At 46.7% G+C, this 25,664-nt stretch overlaps 1 protein-coding gene across 17 annotated transcripts in view; it reads right to left on the bottom strand.

Moving 5' to 3' along the window:
• LOC119965371 (teneurin-2-like) overlaps positions 1 to 25,664 on the bottom strand; it is a 3,273,255-nt gene that overhangs the window by 1,599,601 nt on the left and 1,647,990 nt on the right. For all 17 annotated transcript variants that reach the window (XM_038796070.1, XM_038796068.1, XM_038796065.1 and 14 more), the window contains exon 11: positions 6,270 to 6,354. The gene's annotated coding sequence lies outside the window, so the exon portion shown is untranslated. The remainder of the gene's footprint in view (positions 1 to 6,269; positions 6,355 to 25,664) is intronic.

A 25,664-nucleotide genomic window follows, 5' to 3' on the forward strand; every position in this document is an offset into this window, starting at 1 on the left:
TGGTTGCCTGGCTGTCCCCCTGGAACACCAAGGTGTCGGGATGGCAGTGCCAAACTAGTAGGAGCATTGTCTGGGTGCCAGGGTGGCAGTGCAAGGGTGCCCAAGTATCAGGGTGGCACTCCAAGGGCCAGTGGGCGAGGGGGGCCTTACCCATAAAATCAGTGGGGTTTGAAGGGTGGGGGAGTGCAGGGCTGGTAAGTAGGGAACTCTGGGAAGTTGGGGGGTAATGGGTGGGGGTCCTGGAAGGGTGGGGTGCTGTAAGGGGCTTGATGTGGCATGAAGAGTGGGGGCCCCTAGAGACCCCATAGTGGGGCGTCCTCATTTGGGTGGTGTGGGGTAGTGTCCATGTGTGTGGGGGGTGACATTGCCCATGGATGGGAGTGTGGGGGACCCACAAGCTCACTCAGAGATCAGGGCACCTTTTCAAAATGGCGGCTGACCTCCGAGTTCAGCTCCCTAGTGCTAAAAAAATTCCGTGTGGGACAAACCAGTGAGGAACTCACCAGGGCCCAAAAAAATGACCAAGTATCATTGGATAGCGGTGGGAACTCACCAGTAGAGCCGGCGGGAAATTCCCGAAAAAAACCTACCACAAATTAACTTAGACATTCTGGGGAGAATCGAGCCCCTCGGACCTCTTCTCAACTCATTGATATGGAAGGGCTCCAAATTGCACACAGTATGACGCTAGCTGAACACGCCACATCCAGCAAATGTTCCCGTATCATTGCCAGAGATCATTCGGGATACAATTACTCCCTGTTCCTTTTTCAATGATTTTCCAAACCCGGCCGTAAAAGTGCAAATGTACCGTAACTTGTGCAGATATTGTTAAGTAATGGAAACATACAGTTGTTGTACTTGACTGAGACAGGCATTGTTCAGAAACCCACATCCATCGCTTTTACAAAGAGACTCGTGGCAATGAAAAGTGTTGGTTTGGTAAAGGCTTGTTACATCTTTATGAAGGATGCACATATCCAGCCTGTTCTGCTTTATGCACCCTGTCATGTCCCACTTTTAAAATCACTGTAATTCATTGATGGACTCCTAATGGACATTAGGATTCATTTTGCCCATTCATTTTCCTGAAGAATAATGGCTTCTCATTATTGTTCTGGTATACCTGTGGCAGTTGTGGGATGACGCACAAGCATTTGGAATGAATGTCATCAGAGATCTGGATACATAGCAATTTACTTCCCCAAGTGCCTTATCAGCCCCAACCCCAGCAACAGATTTTGGTATCGTTACATAAACTGGAGATATGAAATAGTTCCATGACAGAAAAGGTCAATCATTAATGCAGAAATGGAAGTACAAACAGTTACCATCAATCAGTAAATCTTTCCCATTTGACTGTTTGGAATCAGCATATTGGCTAAATCGGTATATCAGCTCAGTTACTGAATACACCCTGAGCAGACTGGGCCTGCGATGCCACCCACAGAATATTTCAAAAAACTGCATTTCTGTGAGGGGATTGGATTTTATTCCCGATTCTTCCACGACGAAAATCCACGCTCCAAAAAATTAATCTTTGTACCCTTGTGCTGCGACTGCTTCCTTTCTCGGCATTAATTTACAGTTTTATAAAGTTGCCTCTCAAATTGTGCTCGTACCAGTGAATGGATGCTGGCACTAAATGTGCAGCCATGGGGAAGATAGAGTGAATCATGTCCATTGTGTCATCAAGGGAGGCTTTCCCCCTGTGCGTTCGAAGAAACAAACTTCCAAACCTGTTAGAGGAGAATACCTTCACAATTTTATTACATGTGGCACATGAAGATTTTCTTTCCCGGTGTTTAGAACTGGCTATTGACGTTTCACAGAATTTTCGCGCACAAAATTCTCCACAGTTTCAGGACTGAAAACACTTTCTTGACTAGACCCTCCTGCAAGTCATGTTTGTGACAGGATTACCCTGCACTGATATCATCATCTCAGCTCTGTCTTTCTATGTCACTTTTAATCACCTTCGACGCTGTTTTCATTTTATTGACAGCACAATATATGACAGATGACAGACAGCGAGTCTATAAATTTATACCTTGGTTTGGATTTCCTTTTCCTTGCTGGCAAAACAGCTCGTGACAACTATAACAAGCACCAATGTCTTGTAAAAGGGTTACTGACACTGCAGAAAGGATTTGAGATTTCATACGGGGCGGGGGGGGGGGGGGGGGGGGGGGAGTAGTGGTGACTTAACCAATGAGTAATAGCTGTGGATTTTGTCGACCCAGTTGAACATGTTCCAACAATCTGGCTTGTTTAAGTGATGACTAGTTATGCACAGCTCTGTATGCAGGTGGCTCAAGGGTTCCACAGGGTAATGTCTACGATAGTTTTAAATACAGTAGTGCGTGATGCTTCCCTGCCCCTGTTCAGTGCTGTCCAATGGCCTTAATCTAGAACCAATATAGTCAGTTTGAAAACATAGTTTGTCCCACATTTTAAAGTATATCTCCTCGGCATGGTTTATAGGGCTTAGCCCGGGTCTCACATCTAAAAGGTAGGCGAGTGGGAATATGTTAAGAAATCCTCACAGCTGCAAATCATACCATTTCAATAATCATTTATTTCCATTTCATTGGAGCACACTTGAATATGAATGTTTACAATGATGCTCCCTGTCTTTAGTATGCAGTCTTATTCATCTGAACTACCCTCCTAAAATACATTTAACAAGGTGTCATTATTGTTTTCCGTTAAAACGATTTATGCCATGGACTTCGTGACAAGTGTCAAATGTTTATTGAGTAAAAATACCTCTTGAATCTTATAGATCAGGCTGCTCACAGGTTAAGCTTAATCTGTTGCTCTCAGTTGGTGTGATTGTGGAAACCAAACAATTGACTTCCGTAGTTCTGAATTACAAAGAAGAAGAAAAAACAAACAAGATTTGATCAGTGGTCTGTGCATATGGTCAAGTGAGGACAGCTTTGAGATTACACCTGAAGCCCCCACAACCAAGGTGCGGACGGTTGCGAACTTTTGTGAAAACGCATTGCAGCGGTCGTGAATTCCAGGAAGTGAGGGGAGAAAATAAGCAAAGAAAAAAAGCTCTGATTCAGTACAAAATTCCTGCTTCCTGACTGCACATCAGTGTTGAGGCACAGAACAAGTTAAAGTGGGACTGATAAGTCGCCGACTCTTCAAAACTCTTGTATAGCATTTAAGATTTTTGGACAATTTGAAAGAACAACTTCCACATTAATATCAGAACTGTAACTTTGAGCAACCTGACTAAAGAATAAACTTCAACCACGTATATCTCCTTTGTGAGCTTGCAAGGCTTTATATTTTACGCTGTGCAAAAACTTGAGCCTGGATTTTCCTGAGCGGGTCGGGTTTGCAGAGTTGGGCAAATTCCCAGCTCCATGACCTCGGGAGATGTGGATGGGCTATCTTGGGTTTTGGGGTGGGCGAGCCCGGAAGTAGTGAGGTGGGCCTGATGCGGGCTGGGTGACCTAAGGGGCAGAAAAAAAGCGGGCCTTCTTATAGACCCACTTGAAAGGTTGGCCATCCATGGTTAACTGCCTGTGCCTCGGAGGAGATGCCATTGTTGTCAATCGCCTGGCAAGGCAATGTAAATGTTGTCCAACTGTTAGCTGACCCTAGGACGGATGGTCCAACAAAATGTACTCTACTGAACCGGTGAAACCATGGAGTTGATTCTCAAGACACAGCCATGGAGGTGGAATCACCTGGTCATGACCACCAGGTCCAGATATGCTGCAGTGATGTAGTTAGCTGCCAAGATGCAGCGGATGAATGATGAGCTCAACATGCTCATTGACCCTTGACCAAGTCCCTCATATCTGCACACTGTGGCTGCATAGCAGTGTGACTAGGATTAAATAAAGCAGTACGGCTGTCAGTGGTCCTGGAGCACAGCATGCTACCTTGGAATCATAGCTGCAACATACATGGCACCAAGCACGTGCACAGAGCCATTTTCCTCATTACACCATTAACAGTATTCACTGATGATGTGGTGAAAATCGTCAGTGTATGTGAGCACCCAAACCTGAATCAGGGCAGTGTAACATTAATTGCTCATGACCCTTTTCGCCTACTCATGGATACAATGACACAGAGGAGCTGCGGGGAATGGGTGGGTCAAGCTGCCCCACGTTTCTCTGATCAGGACATTCAAGTTTTAGTGGAAGAGGTCCGGTACAGGTAATCTGTCCTATATCCTGCACGCTATCGAAATGCACCTTCCACAACTAAAAAAGCCAGGGAACAATTTGTGTCTGCAGGGTGAGGAGCAGGGGAGCATGAGCATTCCTGGATTCAGTGCCAGAAAATGTTCAAAGACCTGCTGCATTCTGGCAAGGTACATAGCTCATCCGTACGGAGAAGGGAAGGGTCACATCCGCATGGGTGCAGCGAAGGTGCGAGACCTGACTCACGCCACTGTTTCAGCACTGAGGCTTGTATGACTAAGCAACTTGTGTATTGCGATGAATGTGAGAGTTTTTCAGAATTTAAAGTGATATTATTTGGTATTTAGTGATTACGCAGGGAGAGAATCATTGCGTATTGCTGGGGCAATGTACCCTTTTGCAACAAGACACAAGAATGTGGTGTTCTTCTGGATTGCAGGTGACATAGTAAATGGGAGCGGCTATGTTTGGGAGTTGCTGCTGGAACACCAAGCTGGAATGACAGGGTTCAGTTTGCCCTTAAAGTATTCTCTTTAAATGGCTTTGTACCAATATAGGCAAGTGGAAACCCTTGTTGTTGACTCTATCCATGAGGCGTATTCGAGAGATGTTGGTTTGCTTCATTGGAATATATATATTTGTCTATATAGAAGCAGAGTTAGAAAACAAATAAAAGGCTGTAACTGCTAAATGCAAGCTATTTTTTATTTCTAATGTGTTTGAATCTGTTTAAATTAAAGTTTGCTTTACCATAATAGCTGTCTGCTGTTCAGTGTTGTCACTCCTGTGGTCAGTCACATTTCCTCATAATTTTTCAAAATAAAAGACTGGGTTCTGGTCCGGACACATAAGAGTAGTTGCGGACAAAGCATATGTCAGTGAGACTGTAATGCACAGAGTGAAGAGAAATATCCCTGCAGGCTAGCATAAATTCAAATTTTAGTTACAGTCTAAAAGTGTGAAGAATGCTCATGAGATGGCCGATAATTGGGGGTGGGGAGTGGGGGGAGATGAATCAGCTGGCTGAGAACAATTTGCTCGGTTGTACAGACGGACATGAAATGCTAAACTCCCATTTAATTTCACGCAGAAATACATTTCACTGGCCAGTGATTAGCAGTTTTATTCGTCCAGAGACAGGTGCTCAGTGGATTGTTTATCTCTCTTTCCCTTAATGTTTGAATGCATCTCAAGTATCCTACTTTGATGTTAATCACAATGTTTATAAACTCTTGCTTTTAGTGACAGCTAAAAGTGGTTTCACTTCCTCTTATTGACAGCAGAAAGCACTTAGCTCCTTTTGCTGTGGTGAGGAGCTGTCAATTGTAGCAAGAGTACATTGTGATTATCATCAAAGCAGGGTACTTGAGGTATATTCAAGCATGTTGGGGCAGTGAAGAGAAGTTTAAATCTTTTTCCACAGGGGCACCTGCACCTCTCCAATGGAATCTATCAAGTTCAGGCCAGGTCTACTCTGGACACTTAGGACTGCCATCCTATCAAAATTCAACTTAAGCGGAGGCAACTAATAATTTAAATGACCTGCTGCCTCTTTGAACTGTGCATGCACAACACATTCCCTGCCCCCATTCCTGCACCCATAAAAATGGGAAGTCCTGTGATATGGGGGCAGGACCTATGGTTGCCAGGCTCATCTGTAATTTTCTCCATTATGGTAAAAATCCAGGTATAAGCTGCAAATGAACTTCCATCATGTAAAAATAACACAGGAACCTCAGTAATAATAATAGCTGAGTTGACCACGTATAGGAAATGTCAAACCATGGCTCAACATTATATATTAATACGATTTTTGTTAAGAAAATTCTATTCACAGATTTACCCAGCAAAATGAATCCATCCAATTAAGAAGCATAATCTTCTACCACCTCATGCCAATAAGTGTCAACTTCCACTATAACGTTTTTAAAAATGTCTCAACGTTCACAATAATATAAACTTAATTATTTCAACCAGAAATTGGGAGAAGACAGAAATATCCTGGGAAAATCATTTTTAAGTCTCCTCGGAGAACTGATTTCTCACTTATTATTCAAGGAACGAAATAATGATAATGGTTCCTCTAATTTTTCTTACCTACTTGTTTCCTCTGTCTCTCTCTTCACCCTTTCCATGAATGTCAATCAGGCTTTCTGAGTGTCCTCAGTGATGCCTTTGGTATCTAGACAAAGGAAGGCATAAAATAAGAACAATGTATCCTGCAGAGACTACAACAAAGTACAGATAACTGCAACATTTTCTCATTGCGATCATTATCACATGTCAAACTTGAGGCTGTCTTCTTAACTAGGCACGTGACCTGATGTGTTAGCTTTTTAAAAAAAAAATCCCTATGATTTCTAAGTACAAATGCGGTACGGTGAAGAGATTTTCACCAATTTGTTTCTCACATAAAAGGTGGCAACACCTATCTCACTTTGAAAAGATACTATGTTCCTCAAGTCACAGCAGGCTTCTGAAGTTGGCAGGCAACAGCAGTTATGTCTCAGCTGTCTCAGAGGCACAGGGAAATCGGAACACTTCCAAAAGCCCCGTTACAATTGAGGAACATGCTGTTATTTTATCTTTGCTGCCACTGATAAACTCAGGGGGAATTATGACCTGAATTTAGTTTCTGAATTATTTTTCTGTGTGCGGTGCATTCAAACCAATGAGCTGGTGAGCAAAACCTCCCTCTTTTCAATATTACACTCTTGAAAACGTTAAAATTGGTTGGACATTTGGACTGTTTTGTTGGTGTGTCGTAGGCTTTTGCAGTGTTTAAATAAATGCATTCATTGTTTGTCCAGCAATTGTAGAGCAGTGCAAGACTCGGCAAGTTGAGAACCGCACATGGCCTACTTGTACAATATTGTCAACGCCAGCATCTTAATTTATTTCCAGTGACCCTGCCTTTTTATCTGGCCAGAATGATGGTGGAATTAAATATTGCATTTGTATCAAATGTAATATTCCTGTCGCATTGACATTGTCAATGGGCGGCGCGATTGCACAATGGTTAGCACTGTTGCTTCACAGCACCAGGGACCTAGGTTCGATTACTGGCTTGGGTCACTGTCTGTGCGGAGTCTGCATGGTCTAACCCATGTCTGTGTGGGTTTCTTCCGGGGGCTCCGGTTTCCTCCCACACATCCTGAAAGACGTGCTTGTTAGGTGAATTGGACATTCTGAATTCTCTCTCGGTGTACCTGAACAGGCGCCGTACTGTGGCGACTCGGGGATTTTCACAGTGACTTCACTGCAGTGTTAATGTAAGCCTACTTGCGACACCAATAAAGAGTATTATTATTCACGCAAAGGGATTTATCTACTTGGCTGTCCAAATGTGCTTTTCAAAAAACTTTGATGTCCAAAAACTCATATCCAAAAGGCAGCTATTTAATACACAGCAGCATTTCACGAAAATAAATGTTAAACAGTCTTTAGTGGTACCTGTATTGCATAAGGGAAAAATGACCAAATCCGAGAAGAGCTTCAAAGGTACATCTATGACCAAGATTCAATATAAATTGGCCACATTTCCAGATAATACCAAATTTACGAGGGCAGTCAAGTTAATGAAGCAAATTAGAAATTACTGAGTTACCTTGATAACATGTCAAAGCAAACAGAACAATGACAGCTGAAATGTTATACAGACAAAGTAAAGTACTGCACTTAGAAAAGTAGATGAGGTAGCGCCTATATACCATGAATACAGGAGTGCGCAGTGTCCACCGGCATGTTTCAGACCTTCCACGACAAGTTGCGTGATTACCCCTGCGAACAGTACTTTTATGGAGGGCACGATCCTCCAGCCATGCTGCACTGGAAAAGCAACTCGTCACGGCACAGCTTGGGCAGTGAAAGCAGGGAGACCCCGCTCCCGGGATCTACCCAGCTCACAAAGCCTCGTGAGATTCAATGCAACCTCACAAGACGTTGCAAGGGAAATCCCGCCCACAATGGGGGGATCACCTTTCAGCAAATATGCATATTAGAGTGAGGCAGTCAGCCTTATTACTCTACTGGGAACATTCCCAAGGTACCTCAGGATGTGGGATTCAATCCCTTCGCCTCAGGGATCTCAGGCGAGCCTTGTTTAGTACTGGTCCCCACATATGGAAACCAGACAGAACGAGACTCGTGGGGGTCTCCATGGGGTCAGAGGCACCCAGCTGCCTGCCCTTTGGGAAGGGTAGTGCCATGGAACTGCTGGTGCCACCTAGGTACCCTGACTGCCAGCCTGGCACGTCCAAGTTGCCCATGTGGCATTGCCAGCTGGCAGGGGCACTGCCAGGGTGCTAGACTGGTACTGCCATACTGGGTAATCTTTGGGCGCATGCAGTTGGGCCAGGTTTGCCCACTGTGAGTGTTGCGGGGGAAGGGCTGGGACACCCTACCATGTTGTGTTTGGGCTGGGGAAAGAGGGTGGGGATTTTTGGAGGGGCCTCTGAGACCGAGACACCATTTAATAATGGCAACCCAATCTCTCGCTAAAATGGGGAGTTCCGGTGAGCAGAGCTCCCCACTGCAAAAACCTGGGCTATGTGCGACCTCAGGCGTGCATTCCCCCTTTAGGCTCCTTATTCAAAGCAAGTCATGTTGAATAGCCATGTGTTTCTCGGCACAGGAGGTGTCGGGAAATACGCAGTTAAACGCGCTCGCTCATGGACTTGTTGCCTTTTGAGAAGATCGTGCCCCTCGTCAGTTAAGTTTCCTTTTAATGTTTTGTTTCGCGACAGTGCTCCACCAGGGGCTGTCACCCCTCTTTAATTTGTTTAATCAATTTTTGTCTTCTCAAAAAGAGTACACTTTGAAAGAATGGTATGTAAATTGCTGAGGGTGATATCCATTGGGACCTCACATTTCTATCAAACTCAACACAACATTCCCAAACACCGCCAGCAACAATGAAAAGAGCCAATATCCGGGATTCTCCATAGCTCTGAATTTAGGCTTGTGTCGATCACTCCACTCCACAAATATTTATCTGTCATATGTATTCTGTCATCTCATGTTCTGGAATTTTCTGCCCAAGCCCCTCCATCTATTCCCATGTGACCTTCTGTAAAACTTGATCATCAAGCAAGCTTTTGGTCACCCCTCCCAACACCTCCTTCTTTTGCCGAGCACTCTTCAGCTTTGAGTACGTCTTGGTGAAGCACCTTGTGATGCTTTTCTTCATTGTTATTGTGCATTGCCACAGAGTAGCAAACAAAAGAGAAGAGGTCATGGTCAAAGTTTTCAATCCAATGGTCTGGAGAATTCTGCATCCAGTTCTGGTTTCAGAGAGAAGAGAGAAAAGGAAGCAAAAAAAGTGAAGAGCCAGTAGGCTGATTACTGGTGTCAAATATCTGGGTTACGAGAAAACACAATAACTTGTTTATCAAGCTGGAGAGTAGGTAGCCAAGAGTAGTTCCCCTCAGGAGATTTAAGAGAACTGAAAAGATAAACGCAGACTAATTCTTAACAAAATTAGGACACTAAGATACAAACGCAAGCTAGTAAAAGGTAAACACAACAATACAGAACTTTACTATTGCCAAACCTTTTCATCATGAAGGCCAAATTTTAAGCAATCACAACATTTTAACAATAGGTTAAATAAGCTATTTCACACGGCTGCTGTGCAAGGGCAACATATGTGGTATTTTCTACTGATTAGGTGCCGCAGTCAATCCAATAATACATTCTTCCCAATACACAATTGAGCAACATGCTGTGTGAACCTTCATGCCGATGTGATCCAGACATGCAAGGCATACGACCCAATGATTGGTTGATTAAATCAAACAACGTGTTCCTCCTGTTTGTAATACACAGAATACAGGTGGCACTCAACCAGTCTGTGCTTGCAAAACCCAAAACAAAACGCCTGTTAGTGGAGATTCCACAACTGGGCAGCACTTCCTGAACAATCCTGAGTGTGCTAATGGTGACACTAACAATCAAGTTGTGATAAGCAGTTGAGCTGGTAATGTGGCTCATTGATGCTTAGAAGTGACGTACATTCATGCTCTCCACAAGGAAAAGGAATACGTGTATGCCTTGTACCTGTTTTTGAATTACCTGGAAGTTAGAGAGACTATAGTTCGCCATTGCTTTCTCCACTTACCAACTAATCAGCATCCCTTTCTCCTGTAGTATAAAGTGTTGTGATTGTTTGAAATGTGGCATTCTTGTGTTTATCCTGATGAATACAAGATGAAAAGATTCAGCAGTATGCCTCTCTTTTCAGCAGTAAACATAGGAGTTATGTAGACAATTCTTATTTATAGATAGATTACTCACCACATGGAACAGAGTTCCAGACAGGAGTAGCAGAGGGTAAGGCCAGGAATTACTCAAGAAAAGGTTGGGCATTGCAATGTGGTGCCTGCCGGGTCTTTCTGGGTGGAGGAATTAAAATGGGCCGAATGGCTTTTCCCACCTGTAATTATAATTGAAACTATATAACCTTTACCACCCTGGTCTCAGAATCCAGCATTTCCTGAACACTGCTGTTCTCATAACTACGATAAGGTAGTTTCACTGTGGATTTCCACAGTTGGCAGAGGAGGAAGACTTGTATCCCATTAGCCCAGGATGGAATCAAACCCAGTTGCCAGCAGTGGAAGAAAAGTGCACTAATCCATTGTATCACACAACTGGCCTGAAGCATGACTCAAGTATTTGCGACATTTTACTTGCAGAGAAAAAAATTAAATATGCCATTACTAATTTAGACCTGGAATTAAAAAGAACAATATATTTCCAGTGACAAATGTAGGCTCTTGGCCATGGCAGTAGATACTGTTAAATGAATCGAGCCATCAGAATATATTAGTGAACAGGTAGACAGCTGACAAATCACTGGCTCATAATAAAGTACTCTGTACAGGATTAGGAATAGAGACAGAACAAGATCTGGTAGGAGAGAGAGAGAGCACGCACTGACTTCTGGTACTGCTGAATTAATACTGTGACAAGCTTTAAGCTGAGACCTAATGCAATTTGGTGATAGTGGGATTAGTGTTCAGGCCAGCAAAAGCTGTATTAAGCGTGTCCCCTGGTGCGGGATGTAGTACATGCTGTGTAAAAGTAGACACTGTATGCCATTTGGGAGTTAAATGACACTTGTTCAGGATCCTTTGCTTTTTCTGAAAATTCGAGTTCCCCTGACCTTTTGGGGGGGATAGGGTTATGTGGGTGCACTGTTTACCCGTAACTGCCTTTCCTGCTCTGGAATGGACATCTGAGTTCTTGTGAAACAAGTCCAGAATGACTCAATCTACAGTACTTTCCCCATTTGGGCAGGATATTGGCCTTGGCTTCGCATCTCCCCACATCAAGAAGGATTGAAGGTGTTAGCGGCACGGGGAAAATTGAATCTTTGACTACATCACTGCGCCAAGCAGCACACTGGCATTCCACCATGTTGGAGACCCTCTCCTGTCAGTAAATGGCATTTGTACTGACTACTTTTAATTGATTCTGCTCCCATCTAAGATTCTAGACAAATGAATTTTGGGACATCGATTGCCTAATACAGTATGTGCTCTCGCCAGATATCAACTGCTCTTCATACATTACTTGTCTGCAGAACTGGAAGCTATGCATGAGATCACATGGACTTATCGCATTAATGTAGTATAGATTCAGGAGTTGCCAAACACAGTTATACAGAAGTGAATATTTCTCTCTATCCAGAGACCAACACCGCAAATGTTGTGACAGGTGAAACTTTGTATTTGGAATTTGGTTATTTCGTCGTACCATCTTCTGCATGGTTGGGGCTTTTTGATTTCTTTTATTTGTCTATATTTTGAAAGCATTGTGCCATCATTCAAGATGGCAGGGAAACTGCAGAGAATAAGTCCTGAGTATAGATGTGCTGTTAAAACAGAATCTCTTTAACCACAGTACCTAGAGAATTTGATGAGAATGGAACGATGTGTTTTTTAAATATTGTATGATGTTTGGGAGGGAGGGTATTAGTTCCAACTCTCACCTCCCGAATACCAACCTCATCCAATAGACTCATCTTTTCTGTGACTTCCATTTAGTGTTGTTTAGTTAATTCCCTATGAAAAGGTGATAATGCGCTTGTGAGCTTGCATTTCGGTGGGACTGAAAGAAGTATGGAAGAAGTGATCAGATGGAATATTGGGCTGGATTCTCCGCAGCCCCGCGCCGATATCGCGTTTGGCGCGGGGGAGGAGAATCGAAGTTCCCAACCGAATCAGGCCCGGCGCCGCCCCAGCGATTCTCCGGACCCCGAAGAATCGCGCGTCCATGGATTATGCCACACGGCTGGGGGGCCATTGCCAGAGGCCCTCCCAGCGATACTCCACTCCCGACCGCGCCAGTTCCCGACGGCGTGTAAATAATGTGGTGTGGCTGGTCGGGACTTTCGCGTGGCGGATGCGGACTCAGTCTGCGGGTGTCCTGGTGGGGGGACGGGGGGGATCGAACACCGGGGGGGGCAACGATCGGGCTGGTCCGATGCAGCGCCGTGCGGCCGATCTGCGGGTCCTAGATTGTTCCTGTTGGACCGAGTCCGCCATGGTGTTCGGCGCGGCCGCTGGAGGCTGCCGCTGTGTGCATGCGCGGCCTCGGAACTGGAATTGTGGGGGCCATATCTGCAGCCAAAGCTGCCTGAAGCTACCCGGGACCTTGCTAGCCCCAGAAGGTAAGTGAATCGCATTTTATTTTTTGCAGGAAACTGCGGAGTGCAACACCAGCATTTGTACGCCGGCGTGGGAACATAGCCTCATTTCGTACGAATCAGCCCATTATCTTTCATTTAACAACCAACTTTTCTAGCATTCTCAATAATTATAAGAGATTATTAAATCACTTCCTGTGCCAAACCACTGAATCACTTTCTATCAACAGCCCTTTGTAATGTAAGCACATCCAACAAATCAGCCCTTAACCTTCTTTGCCCTAATAAAAAGAGGTCCCCTTTTCAAATTGACCTTTTCTAACTGGTACCTATCGCCTAAATTTAATTGCATAACTGTTGCCAGTTAACCTTCACTATTCCTAAATCAAGTCAATTAAGATCAGTGATTCCAAAGGATAAACCAGATCCCAGGATTGATTAACACAGGCACACCTGTATCTTCACAGAAGCCACAATGTGGAGATGCCGGCGTTGGACTGGGGTGAGCACAGTAAGAAGTCTTACAACACCAGGTTAAAGTCCAACATGTTTGTTTCAAATACTAGCTTTCGGAGGAGCAGTGCTCCGAAGGCTAGTGTTTGAAACAAACATGTTGGACTTTAACCTGGTGTTGTATGGCTTCTTACTGTCCACATGAAGCAACAGCTAGGTTGTGAATGTAAATTCAGACGCAGAGAATGCAACCTTAAATCAGCATACAAATCGACAGCTGCTAACTCAACATTTGTAACAAAGATTTTTTTGGGTGGAACCATTCCTCAGACATAAGGACCCTACTTGAACTGCTAGCCCCTCTATTCTCTTTCAATTTGAGGTGTACCTTTTGTGCATGGACTATTTGTAGATTTTTAAGAATATATTGACAATGGAGGCTATTTCATTGGTCAACCATGTTTAAAGGTTTGAAGGCTGGTGGATGTTCATGGCTTTCCCTGTAATTCTCTGTACCAGGTGGAGGAGATGGACTGGGCTCCCCAGTGGGGCTTAAGTAGCAGTGTTGCTGCTCTGAATACATTACAGACGGTTCAAAGTTATAATTAAAATAAAAGCCTGTCAACTTCAGCTAATTACAACCTCCACTCACCTGTACTCAGTTCATATCAATAAGCAGCTCAACTGGGGAGTCATTGTTCTGTGTACTCAAATGAATATTCTGTTTTAACCATGCCAACTATTTACGGGTCTCTGGATGATGTTTACTTGCATTCTGATTACATTCCCCTTTCCAATTTTGCAAAAATATTCCGTCTAAATTATATTAACTTCACGCACTTCAAATTGATAGAAAAAAGGAGTGATATGAAATCTCAGTATATAATAACATATTCAATAATGTCAGGGAAACATGCCTGTCTTGCCTTTCATTATCAGTCGTTATGCTGGATAATTAAAACTCGGAATTATTATGGCACAGCAGGAGGCCATTTGGCCCATCATGTCTGTATCACCTGTCCAAATGAGCATCATGACTTTGTGGCATTCTCCTGCCTTTTCGCCTGATGTTGTGTCAGGTGGATGTAGCTTTAAGAAATAGGTGTTTATCAAATAGCTGCAGTGATGTTAGTGTATGGGTGGAGCTGGGCTGTCTGTCTGTCTTTCACTTTCTTTTCGAATTGGCAGCTGCAGTGTGTTTCTGGTTTAGTTTTCAGAGGTGGATAGCTGCATTCAAAGCAAGCCGCTGTATCATGATCTCTCTCTCTACAAGCTAAGGAATGTCTCCAGATAATTGATGATTTCAAAGTAATACCTGTTTCTGTAGAGCATTTAAACCTGCTGCCGTTATTTTAAAAACGATTTACTTTCTGGATGTTGTTTGGGACGTTATTAAGGGTTATCTATAGAGTATTGTATCTGTGGAGTTACGTGTGTTGGTAGTTGATAAACTGTTTACTTTGCATTTATAAAATGTTAACTGGATTCATAGAATAAACATTGCTTTAAACATACTTTAGATCTCTGTTGCACCACATCTGTAAAGTGGGCCCTTGTGCTCCCCATAACCAAAATCTATTTAAAGTTGTGGGTCAGGCGAACTCCATGATATACTTTGGGGTTCCCTAAACCCTGGCCCATAATAGGTGCTTCTATTAAAATATTGATCTAATGTCCTCTTTAATGCCTCCATTGAACCTGCCTCCACTAACTTCCAAGCAGTGGATTATAGACCCGAATCACTCATTGTGTGAAAAAGGAATTTCTCATCACATTCCAAACCTCGACCTCTCGTTCTTGGTTCCTTTATGTGGGAGAATAGTTTCTCCCAACCTACTCTGTCTAGTCCCCTCATGATGTTAAATATCTCCATCAAATCTCCTCGCAGTCTTTTTTCTCCAAGGAGAACAGTCCCAACCTCTCCAATCTATCCAAATAGCTGAAGGTCCTCATCTCTGGAACCATTCTTGTAGACCTCTTCTTCACTCTCTACAATGTGTCCACATGCTATCTGTAGCATCCAAAACGATACACCATAAGCTGAGGTATATCTTGTATAAGTGTCTTGTGTAAGTTCAGCATAACCTCGTTGCTCTTGTACTATTGGTTTTTTTTCAGAACAATAGAAAACAATTAATAGCGTCCAGTGGGAAGTCACAAGATTTCCAAACACACAGGAAAAAAGTATTGATTATAGGAACATAGGAACAGGAGTAGGCCATTCAACCCCTTGAACCTGTTCCGCTATTTAATGAGATCACGGCTGATTTGGAACCAAAGTCCATACACCAGCCTTGGGCCAAGATCTCTTAATATTTTTGCTTAACAAAAATCTATCTAACTCAGATTTGGAATTAACAACTGTTCCAGCTACAACTGCTATTTGTGGCAGAGAGTTCCAAACACCTACCACCCTTTAAGTGAAGATGTTCTTCTCTCCTGAATGTTCCAGCCCATTTGTAGACTTTGCCCCCTAGTTTTAGAATCTCCAACCAGTGGAAATAGTTCATCTTTATCTATCCTGGGCAGGATTCTCCCTTTTGATGGCAGGGTGATTAACGACGCCGTTATTGGACTGCTAAGTGTAGCGATCCTCTGCCCGACAGGAGGCCAGCACAGCACTGGAGCGACCCACGCTGCTCCAGCTGCCGATACCGGTGCCAAAGGTGTGCTGCGAGTGTGTGCATGCGTGCTGCGACTGGCGTGAACTCGCGCATGCGCGGTAGCTTCCTTCTCCGCGCTGGCCCCGACTCAACATGGCGTTGGACTACAGGGGCTGGCGCGGAGTAAAAGAGGCCCCGACCAGTAGAGAAGGCCCACCGCGATTGGTAGGCCCCGATTGGACCCCCTGCCCACCCTCTCAGGGTCGGACATGCCATGCCACCCCAACAGGCCGCCCCCAACAGGATGAACGGCGAGGTGCCGCCGAGGTCCTGCCGGGTAAGACCAGATGTGAACGGTGCCGGCGGGACGCGGGTTTTCTTGGTGGCCGCTTGGCCCATCCCAGGCGGAGAATCACCGGGGAGGGCCGCGTAGAGCGGTCACCGACCGGCGCCCCGCTGGCGCCAATGGCACCGATTCTCTGGTCACCGGTGCGGGCTGAGAGAATTCCGCCCCCTGTCTTTCCATGTTAAAAATGGAATACTTCGATCAGATCACCCCTTAACCTCCTCAATTCTAGTGAAAACAGCCCGAATTTGTGTAATCTTTTCTTGTCACTTTTTAAAAAAAATTTAGAGTACCCAATTATTTTTTCCAATTGAGGGGCAATTTAGCGTGGCCAATCTACCTATCCTGCACATCTTTTGGGTTGTGGGGGTGAAACCCACGCAGACACGGGGAGAATGTGCAAACTCCACACGGACAGTGACCCAGGGCAGGGATTTGAACCCGGGTCCTCAGCGCGGTAGGCAGCAATGCTAACCACTGTGCCACCGTGCTGCCCATCTTCTTGTCACTTAACCACTGCAGTCCAGGTATCATTTTTGTAAACCTACATGGTGCTCCATTCATGGCGAAAAAAATCCCTCCTAAGGTGCGATGCCCAGAACTGCTCACTGCACTCCAGGTGGGGTCTAACTTGGGTTTTGTATAGCTGTTGCATGTTACTATTATCATGCCCCAGAATACTATGGACTTTCAGTCAGTATTTGAAAAAACTGGACACAAGCAAGCTATTAAAATGTCTTGAGAAAATCATGTGACCTTTGGCATTTGAACTGCAGACAGTACGATATCTCAAATTAATATCAAATTAAATAAGAGCATTAACAGTAAGCCAGGGAATTCACACCCCTTTGCTTGAAGATGGACCAACACAAAAAAACCTTCCAGGCTCATGAGATTCAATGTCCTTCCCTGAAACCAATCAAAAAATATATAAATGGAATGAATGGGTCATTCTGACCCAAAAACGTGGACAGTTTTTAACCCTCTGAGGTTTTAACTCACTACATGATCACCACCCCTTTATTTGGAATTGATTTTGAATTTGAAAAAGTTGCAAAAAAAGGTTTTGGATTGGGGAGAGTAGATTTTAACAAAGTAAGGCAGGATCTGGTCAAGGTAGACTGGAAAGATTTGCTTGTGGGGAAACCTACAGAAGGACAGAGGGGGGCATTCAAAGATGAAATGGGGAGGGTACAGGCCCAATATACTCCCTCTATTAATTTGTGGCCGGTTTTTCAGGGAGTTCCCCGTCAGTTCTGTGGGCGAGTTCCCCACCACTATTCAATGACACTTTGTCACATTTTTGGGCCCGAGCGAGTTTCTTACTGGTTTAGCCCATGGTTAGAGGGCTGAATTCTTAATTCCTGATGCTGATTGCCGGCTCGAACGGAGAATCCACGGGAGGTTTATGTGAAAAAATCAACGCAAACCCCTCACAGATTCAGGTACCGGTGAGGGGCTAGGACCGGCGTTGACTGAAACCCCCGATTCCTGTGCCGAAAATGGCCGGAGAATGGCAAGATCCCGGACCACGCGTGCGCACAGCTGATGACCTGCTGTGGTCGCGCCGTACAACGTGGCGCCGGCCATGCCCGGACTCAACCTGCCGTTCGCGATCCCACAGCCACGCCCCACCAATTCCCCCAGCCCTCACAGAAGCAGCCCCCCCCCCTCCCCCCGCCTCCAGCCTCCAGCCAGTGGCACGGATCCCGGCCAAGTGTGGCAGCGCAGGACACAGTCCGCTATTCAATGACACTTGTCACTTTTTTGGGCCTGAGCGAGTTTCGTGAGACCACACGTGTCCTGCGCCGTCGGGAACTTGGCCCATCAGGGCGGAGCATCGCGGGTGGGCTGGCTGATGAAGCGCCAACGGCATTGCGACTGCATGCACCACACATCACAATGGTGCCATTTTGGAGGGGCCGGTGCATGGTGGGCGCCGGCCCTGATTTCGGCGCCGGAGCCCATTCTCCACCTGATCGGCAAACACGATTTCGGCAGCGGGCAATGGAGAATCCCGCCCAGAATTACTTTTAGCCCTAGGGAGCTGAATACAGAGATCGGGCTGCCATTTTGAAAGGATGATCCGATCTCTAAGTAGGCTTGTGGGTCCCCCACAGCCCCCACCTATGGGCAATGTCATAACCCCACATACATGGACACTACCCCATAACCCCCATGTGAGGACACCTCACTATGGTATCCCTGGGTGTCCCCCCTGTTCAAGGGCCCACAAGCACCCTTACAGCACTCCCTCCTTTCTAGTATCCCTACTCATTAACCCCCAACCTCCCGGAGGCTTCTACTTATCTGCCCTGCTCTCCCCCACCCTTCAAACCCCCCGTCCTTCTTGATATACATGACCCCCTTGCCCCCTGACACTCAGGCACCTTTGCACTGCTATCTGGCACCCAGGCAGTGCTCCTCTAGATTGGTTGTGCCACATGGGCACCCTGGCAGTGCCAGGGTCGCATTGCATAGGTGCGAGCTAGGCAGTGCTAAGGTGCCCACGTTCAAGGGGGAAGACCAAGGAGCCACCCTGCACTTACCCTGAACACCCAAGGATCTCCGCTGGCCTGGGAACCCCCCGGGTGCCATTCTGCCTGGTCCACATTTGTGTGGACCAGCACTGATTGACACCCAGCTGCAGCCTCCCTGGGAAGGCCGCAGAATCGAAGAGGCCAGTCAATCACAGGCAGGTAAGTCGTAAGTAGGTTTACGACCTACTTCCGTGAGCATCATTCGGTCATGCCCATTTGGGGCGGAGTTCCGACTTCGACGTCTCGTGGGACTCCGGTGAATTTCGGGACGTGCGGAGGCTGTCGGGAGGCTTGCTGCAGGCCACATTGCGCTCTTCGCTTGAGCGAAACGTGGCCGGAGAATCGCACCCTATAAATATATCAATGGGAAGAGAATAACCAGGGAGAGGGTAGGGCCCATTAAGGGGGAAATCTGTGGGTGGAGCCAGTGGACCTGGTACGGTGCTGAACGAATAATTCAGATCTGTCTTCACCCAAGAGAATGAGGAGGTAATTATGGAACTCGGGAGAGAGATTGTGAGGGTCTTGAGAAAATTATTCATCAGGAGAGACAAAGTATTGGAGGTCTTGGCGGTCTTAAATGTAGACAAATCCCCAGGTCCAGATATGTTGTCTCCCAGGCTGCTGTGGGCAGCAAGGGAGGAGATCTTTGGGGCTCTGACCCAAATTGTTAATTCCTCTCTAGCCATGGACGAAATTCCAGAGGACTGGAGAACAGTTAATGTGGTTCCACTATTGAAGAAAGGTTGTAGAGACAAGCCAGGGAACTATAGACCAGTGAGTCTCACCTCAGTGGTTGGGAAACTACTGGAGAAGATTCTGAAGGAGAGAATCTATCTCCACTTGGAGAGGTAAGGTTTGATCAGGAATAGTCAGCTTGGTTTTGTCAGAGGGAGGTCATGCCTAACAAATCTGATTGCATTTTTTGAGCATGAAAACAACTGTATATATAGATGAAGGTAGTGCAGTTCTTGTAGTTTATATGGTTTTCAGCAAAGCCTTTGACAAAGTCCCACATGGGAGACTTATTAAGAAAGCAAATGCACATGGGATACAGGGTGATTTGATGAAGTGGATTTATAATTGGCTCAACGGTAGGAGACAGAGGGTGGATGATAGTGTTGGGACACTGCTTTAGAGTCTGGAAGCCAGTGACCAATGGCGTACCACGGGGATCCTTGCTGGGTCCCGTATTTTTTGTCTTTATATAAATGACAGATGACTATGTTGGGGGTAGGATCAGTAAGTTTGCAGGTGACACAAAGATTGGCCGGGTGGTTAACAGTGAGGTTGAGTGTCTTGGGTTACAGGAAGATAGAGACGGGATGGTCAAATGGGTGGATAAGTGGCAGATGGAATTTAACCCTGAAAAGTGTGAGGTGATACATTTTGGAAGGAGTAATTTAACAAGGAAGTATACTATGAAAGGTCTGACACTGACCTGAAGAACAGAGTGGCCTTGGCGTGTTTGTCCATAGATCTCTGAAGGCAGAAGGGCCGGTTATTAGGGTGGTGAAAAAGGCTTTTATTAATCTGGGCATAGGTTACAAAAGCAGGGAGGTCATGATGGAGCTGTATACAACTTTGGTGAGGCCACAGCTGGAGTGCCGCGTGCAATTCTGGTCGCCACATTATAGGAAGGATGTAATTGCACTGGAGGGGGCACAGAGAAGATTCATCAGAATGTTGCCTGGGATGGAACGTTTAAGTTATAAAGAGAGGTTGGATAGGCTTGGGTTGTTTTCTCTGGAGCAGAGACGACTGAGGGGTGACCTGATTGAGGTGTATAGATTATGAGGAGCATGGACAGGGTGGATAGGGATCAGCTGTTCTCCTACGTTGAAGGGTCACTTAGAAGGGGACACAAATTCAAAGTGAGGGATCGGAGCTTTAGGGGGGATTTGAGGAAAACCTTTTTTACCCAGAGAGTGGTGACGGTCCAGAATGCACTGCCTGGGTGGGTAGTAGAGGCTGGCTGCCTCACATCTTTAAAAATGTACCTAGTGGAGTGCTTGGCATGCCATAACATTCAAGGCTGTGGGCCAAGTGCTGGCGAGTGGGATTAGGTGGGTGGGCCAGGGTCTTTCATGCACTGAGGCAGACTCAATGGGCTGAAGGACCTCTTCTGCATTGTAGTAATCTGTGATTCTGTAATTCTGTGAAAGTCACATGGCGAGGCAGCCATGTTTTTTTTGCCTCTTTTTAAAAATCAGCAAAGTTCTGTGGGCAGAACCATGGAAGCCACTGAAACATCAATTCAGCCAGTCTGCGAATCAGACGCATGATAAGCTGTGAGGCATCAGCAGCCTAATTCAAAGTTCATCTGAGAACCAACCTCCTGGAAATTCTATGAGAAGAAACCTCACAACCGGCTGTGCATTTTCTACCGTGTTAGGCCCTCACTTCAACTTTGACACTTCAAAGCTATTCAACATGTCTGTCATGTGGGAGACTGGAGTTCATAAGTCAGAGACTGAAATAACTATTAACTGTGCAAGTGCATGACCTGATCTGTATCTAATCTTTGTGTGTGTGAGAGACATTGCGCAGGATTCTCCATTGCCTGATGGCAAAATCAGGAACGGTGATCGGGCAGAGAATCACACCCAATGCCAAAACTCCAGCAGGCAGCGATTTGGTGCCGAATCGCGATGCTCCGTCTCCTCCAAATCGGTGTCACTACGGCGTGCACCGGGCATAGTTGCAACTGCGTTCGTATCTCATGATTGGACCCACGATGCTCTGCCTCTGATGGGTCGACCACGTGTGGTCTCAACAGTTGTGAGCCTGGCTTGGTGGCTGCGGAGAGAGAGAGGCTGTACGGACAGTGTCCAGAACCACCATATTTCACCGGCAGTCATGCCGCTGGCCGGGGGGGGGGGGCTTCTGCCAGGGCGGGGGGGAGTAGTGTGGGGGTGGCCAGGAGGTGTGTTGTGGAGTCGGGGCGGACGGGTACACGGCCCAGCACAACGGGCGGCATCTTTTTGGGCGCGATCGGTGCATGTAGTGGGGGGGGGTGCGAAGTGTACGTGTGAATGTAGCTTGTTAGCCCTGCACGTGTCCAGCATGGACCCGGCGATTCTCCCACTGTTTTTCATGTGTTCCATGGGTGTTTCATGCGGCGCTGGTGCTAGCCCCTGACCAGTAACGGAATCGGTGTGGGTTTGGGGCTGATCTTTCCGTTGTGGAACTCCATGGATCCTCCGTTGGCGTCAGCACTTAGCCGCAGGAAAGAAAAATCCAGCCCATTGCGTTAAAATTGGTATCAGCGTGTGAGGATAAATAACCTTCTTGCTTTTGACATCACAAAGGTTTGCTGCTTAAATTATTTAATTGGGATCTGTACTCCAAGGGTCAGAAGACAGAAGATCTCTTATGCACAAAAAATACTAATGACGGGCAGTAAAGGGAATACTATATTTTGCCCATGGCACTATCATTAAAGAGTTATTATAAATCAATAAATTCAGTCGTAGAGGAAGCACAGTTCAAGTGGCACCAGTTTTAATTGTTATATTAGCTGACAAAATGTTTAAACTCTGGAAAACCAACATTTAACATCGAAGGGTGGGAGACAAGACCTGATTTTATAGAGACTACAATCGGTATTTAATATATCAAATGGCAAGAAGCTGGAAACAGAGAGACTTTACAGCAGAATTGGGCGTCAAGAAGAATTGGCTGAAGGAAAGAGAACAGTGGATAATCGCTTGGGAAGTGGTGTGAGGGTGAGGCATATGAATTGCCAGACTGGTATAGTGGAAGGATCAGCGCTCAGTGTCCCATTGTTCCGAATCTGTACGGATGGAATAGGTTGGACACAGAAATCCAATGCCGGCAATTTCCAGACAGGGAAAATACTAGTAATCTAGGATCCCAGCCTAATGTTCTGGGACATGGGTTTAAATCCGTCCATGGTAGCTGGTGTGAGTTAAATACAATAAATAAATCTGAATTGAACACTATTCTCATTAATTGTGCCATGAAACTATCATTGATTATTGTAAAAAAAACACTTGGTTCACTAATGTCCTTTAGGGAAGGAAATCTGCTATCCAGAGCAGCTCTGGCCTACTTGTGACTCCAGACACAGAGCAATGTGGTTGACTCTCAACTGCCCTCTGAAATGGCCTTGCAAACCGCTCAGTTTAAGGCAATTTAGGGATGGGCAACAAATGCTTTCCTTACCAGTGATTCCACATCCCAAAGAATAAAATAAACACTAATGAGCCATCAATTGCACGAGAGACGAGTTGCTATACAAAAGTTAGGTTTTAATAAGCTAGAACTTAGCCCTGCGGTTGTCTACAATAAAATGGACGACGGCCGGGCGTTTCGACTATTTATACCTCGGTAAGGAGGCGTGGTTAACTCAGCCTCTCGACCAATCGGAGAGCTGTCACATGACTGGTCTCAAGCAATCGGTCGAGAGGCACATGACCGACCAGGGCCAATGGTAAGCCGATGTTCTGCCCCAATGGCAGACAGCTATGCAAATCATAGGGGCCTCACGGTAGCATGGTGGTTAGCATCAATGCTTCACAGCTCCAGGGTCCCAGGTTCGATTCCCGGCTGGGTCACTGTCTGTGTGGAGTCTGCACGTCCTCCCCGTGTGTGCGTGGGTTTCCTCCGGGTGCTCCGGTTTCCTCCCACAGTCCAAAGATGTGCGGGTTAGGTGAATTGGCCATGCTAAATTGCCCGTAGTGTAAGGTTAATGGGGGGATTGTTGGGTTACAGGTTACGTGGGTTTAAGTAGGGTGATCATTGCTCGGCACAACATCGAGGGCCGAAGGGCCTGTTCTGTGCTGTACTGTTCTATATCACCACATTCACCCCTTGCGGAGAAAGAAGCCGGGGGGGGGGGGGTATCAACGAGAGCGGGGGGGGGGGAGAGAACTGGTGATATGAGTAGCAGCCGGGAGGACAAAAATTTTCTCTCCTTTCTTTTATTAAATTTGGGGGTTTCCCACTGGCCCAGACAATAAGCAATATTATACAAAGTCCCAACAAAGTCCATGGAGCTGTTGAAATTTAGATCGATTCGATCAGTCTTTTCGTGGCCCGTGACGTTCTGGCAGACCGCCGCAGTGGAGGAGGTGACGTCGGTTCAGCCGATGGTGGTGGTTCCGCTGACATCCTGGAGCCCGGGAGCGATGGTCCTTGAATAGTCTCCGTCACCCGAGCTGGCTGTGGAGACGCCATGGATGGGGAAGTGGGTGACCTGAGTGGGGCGCTGGGGGGAAAAAACAGGGGGGGGGTCTGTGGTGAAGGGGGGGAAGGCCGCACGCCGGCGGGTGCCAGGTCCCGGAGGGAGACCGTGCCCTGCCGACCGTCGGGGTACTCCACATACGCATACTGCGGGTTAGCGTGGAGTAACTGGACTTGTTCCACGAATGGGTCGGACTTGTGCACCCGCACATGCTTCCGGAGCAAGATGGGGCCGGGGGTGACCAGCCACGTCGGGAGAGGGGATCCGGAGGACGACTTCCTGGGGAAGACAAGAAGACGTTCATGAGGTGTCTGATTTGTTGCAGTACAGAGGAGTGAGCGGATAGAATGTAGAGCATCGGGGATAACCTCTTGCCATCGGGAGATCTCTGGGCCGGAGGGCCAGTAGTATGGTCTTCCAGATGGTACCATTCTCCCGCTCGACCTGTCCGTTACCCCGGGGGTTATAGCTGGTCGTCCTGCTAGAGGCAATGCCCCTGTTGAGCAGGAATTGACGCAGCTCGTCGCTCATAAAGGAGGACCCCCGATCGCTGTGTATGTACGCTGGGTAGCCGAACAGGGAGAAGATGGAGAGGAGGGCCTTAATGACGGTCAATGTGGTCATGTTAGGGCAGGGAATGGCGAAGGGGAAGCGGGAGAATTCGTCAATTACTGCCAGGAAGTAAATGTTGCGGTTATTAGAGGGAAGGGGCCCCTGGAAGTCAATGCTGAGATTACTGTCCTGACTTCCGCGATGGAGAAAGGCAGGTTGCGGGCCTTAATGAAATGGTAGAGGCGGGTCACCCCTGGATGGCAGAGGTCCGCGTGGAGGGAGCGGAGGCGGTCTATCTGCGCGCTGGAGCAGGTACCGCGGGACAGGGCATCAGGAGGCTCATTGAGCTTCCCAGGACGATACAAGATCTCATAGTTGTAAGTGGACAACTCAATCCGCCACCGTAAGATCTTGTCATTCTTGATCTTGTCCCTTTGTGTATTATCAAACATGAAGGCTACTGACCATTGGTCTGTGAGGAGGGTAAACCTCCTGCCGGCCAAATAGTGCCTCCAATGTCGCACCGCTTCGACTAAGGCCTGGGCTTCCTTTTCCACAGAGGAGTGGCGGAGTTCGGAAGCCTGGAGGGTTCTGGAGAAAAAGGCCACGGGTCTGCCCGCTTGGTTCAGGGTGGCCGCCAGAGCTATTTCTGATGCGTCGCTCTCGACCTGGAAGGGACTCGTCGATGGCGCGCATTGTGGCCTTTGCGATGTCCGCTTTGATGCGGCTAAAGGCCTGGCAGGCCTCTGTCGACGGCGGGAAGGTCGTGGTTTGAATGAGGGGACGGGCCTTGTCAGCGTAGTTGGGAACCCATTGGGCGTAGTAAGCGAAGAAACCCAGGCAACTTTTGAGGGATTTGAGGGTATTGGGGAGAGTGAGTTCCAACAGGGGGCGCATGCGTTCGGGGTCGGGGCCTATCACTCCGTTACGCACTACGTAGCCGAGGATAGCTAGATGGCTAGACGGTCTTATCCTTATTATATGTGAGGTTAAGGAGTTTTGCGGTTTGGAGGAATTTTCGGAGGTTGGTGTCATGGTCCTGCTGGTTGTGGCCGCAGGTGGTGACATTATCAAGATACGGGAAGGTAGCCCGTAATCCGTACTTGTCGACCATTCGGTCCATCTCCCGTTGGAAGACC

Source organism: Scyliorhinus canicula, chromosome 4, assembly GCF_902713615.1.
Source record: "Scyliorhinus canicula chromosome 4, sScyCan1.1, whole genome shotgun sequence".
Classification (NCBI taxonomy): Eukaryota; Metazoa; Chordata; class Chondrichthyes; order Carcharhiniformes; family Scyliorhinidae; genus Scyliorhinus; species Scyliorhinus canicula.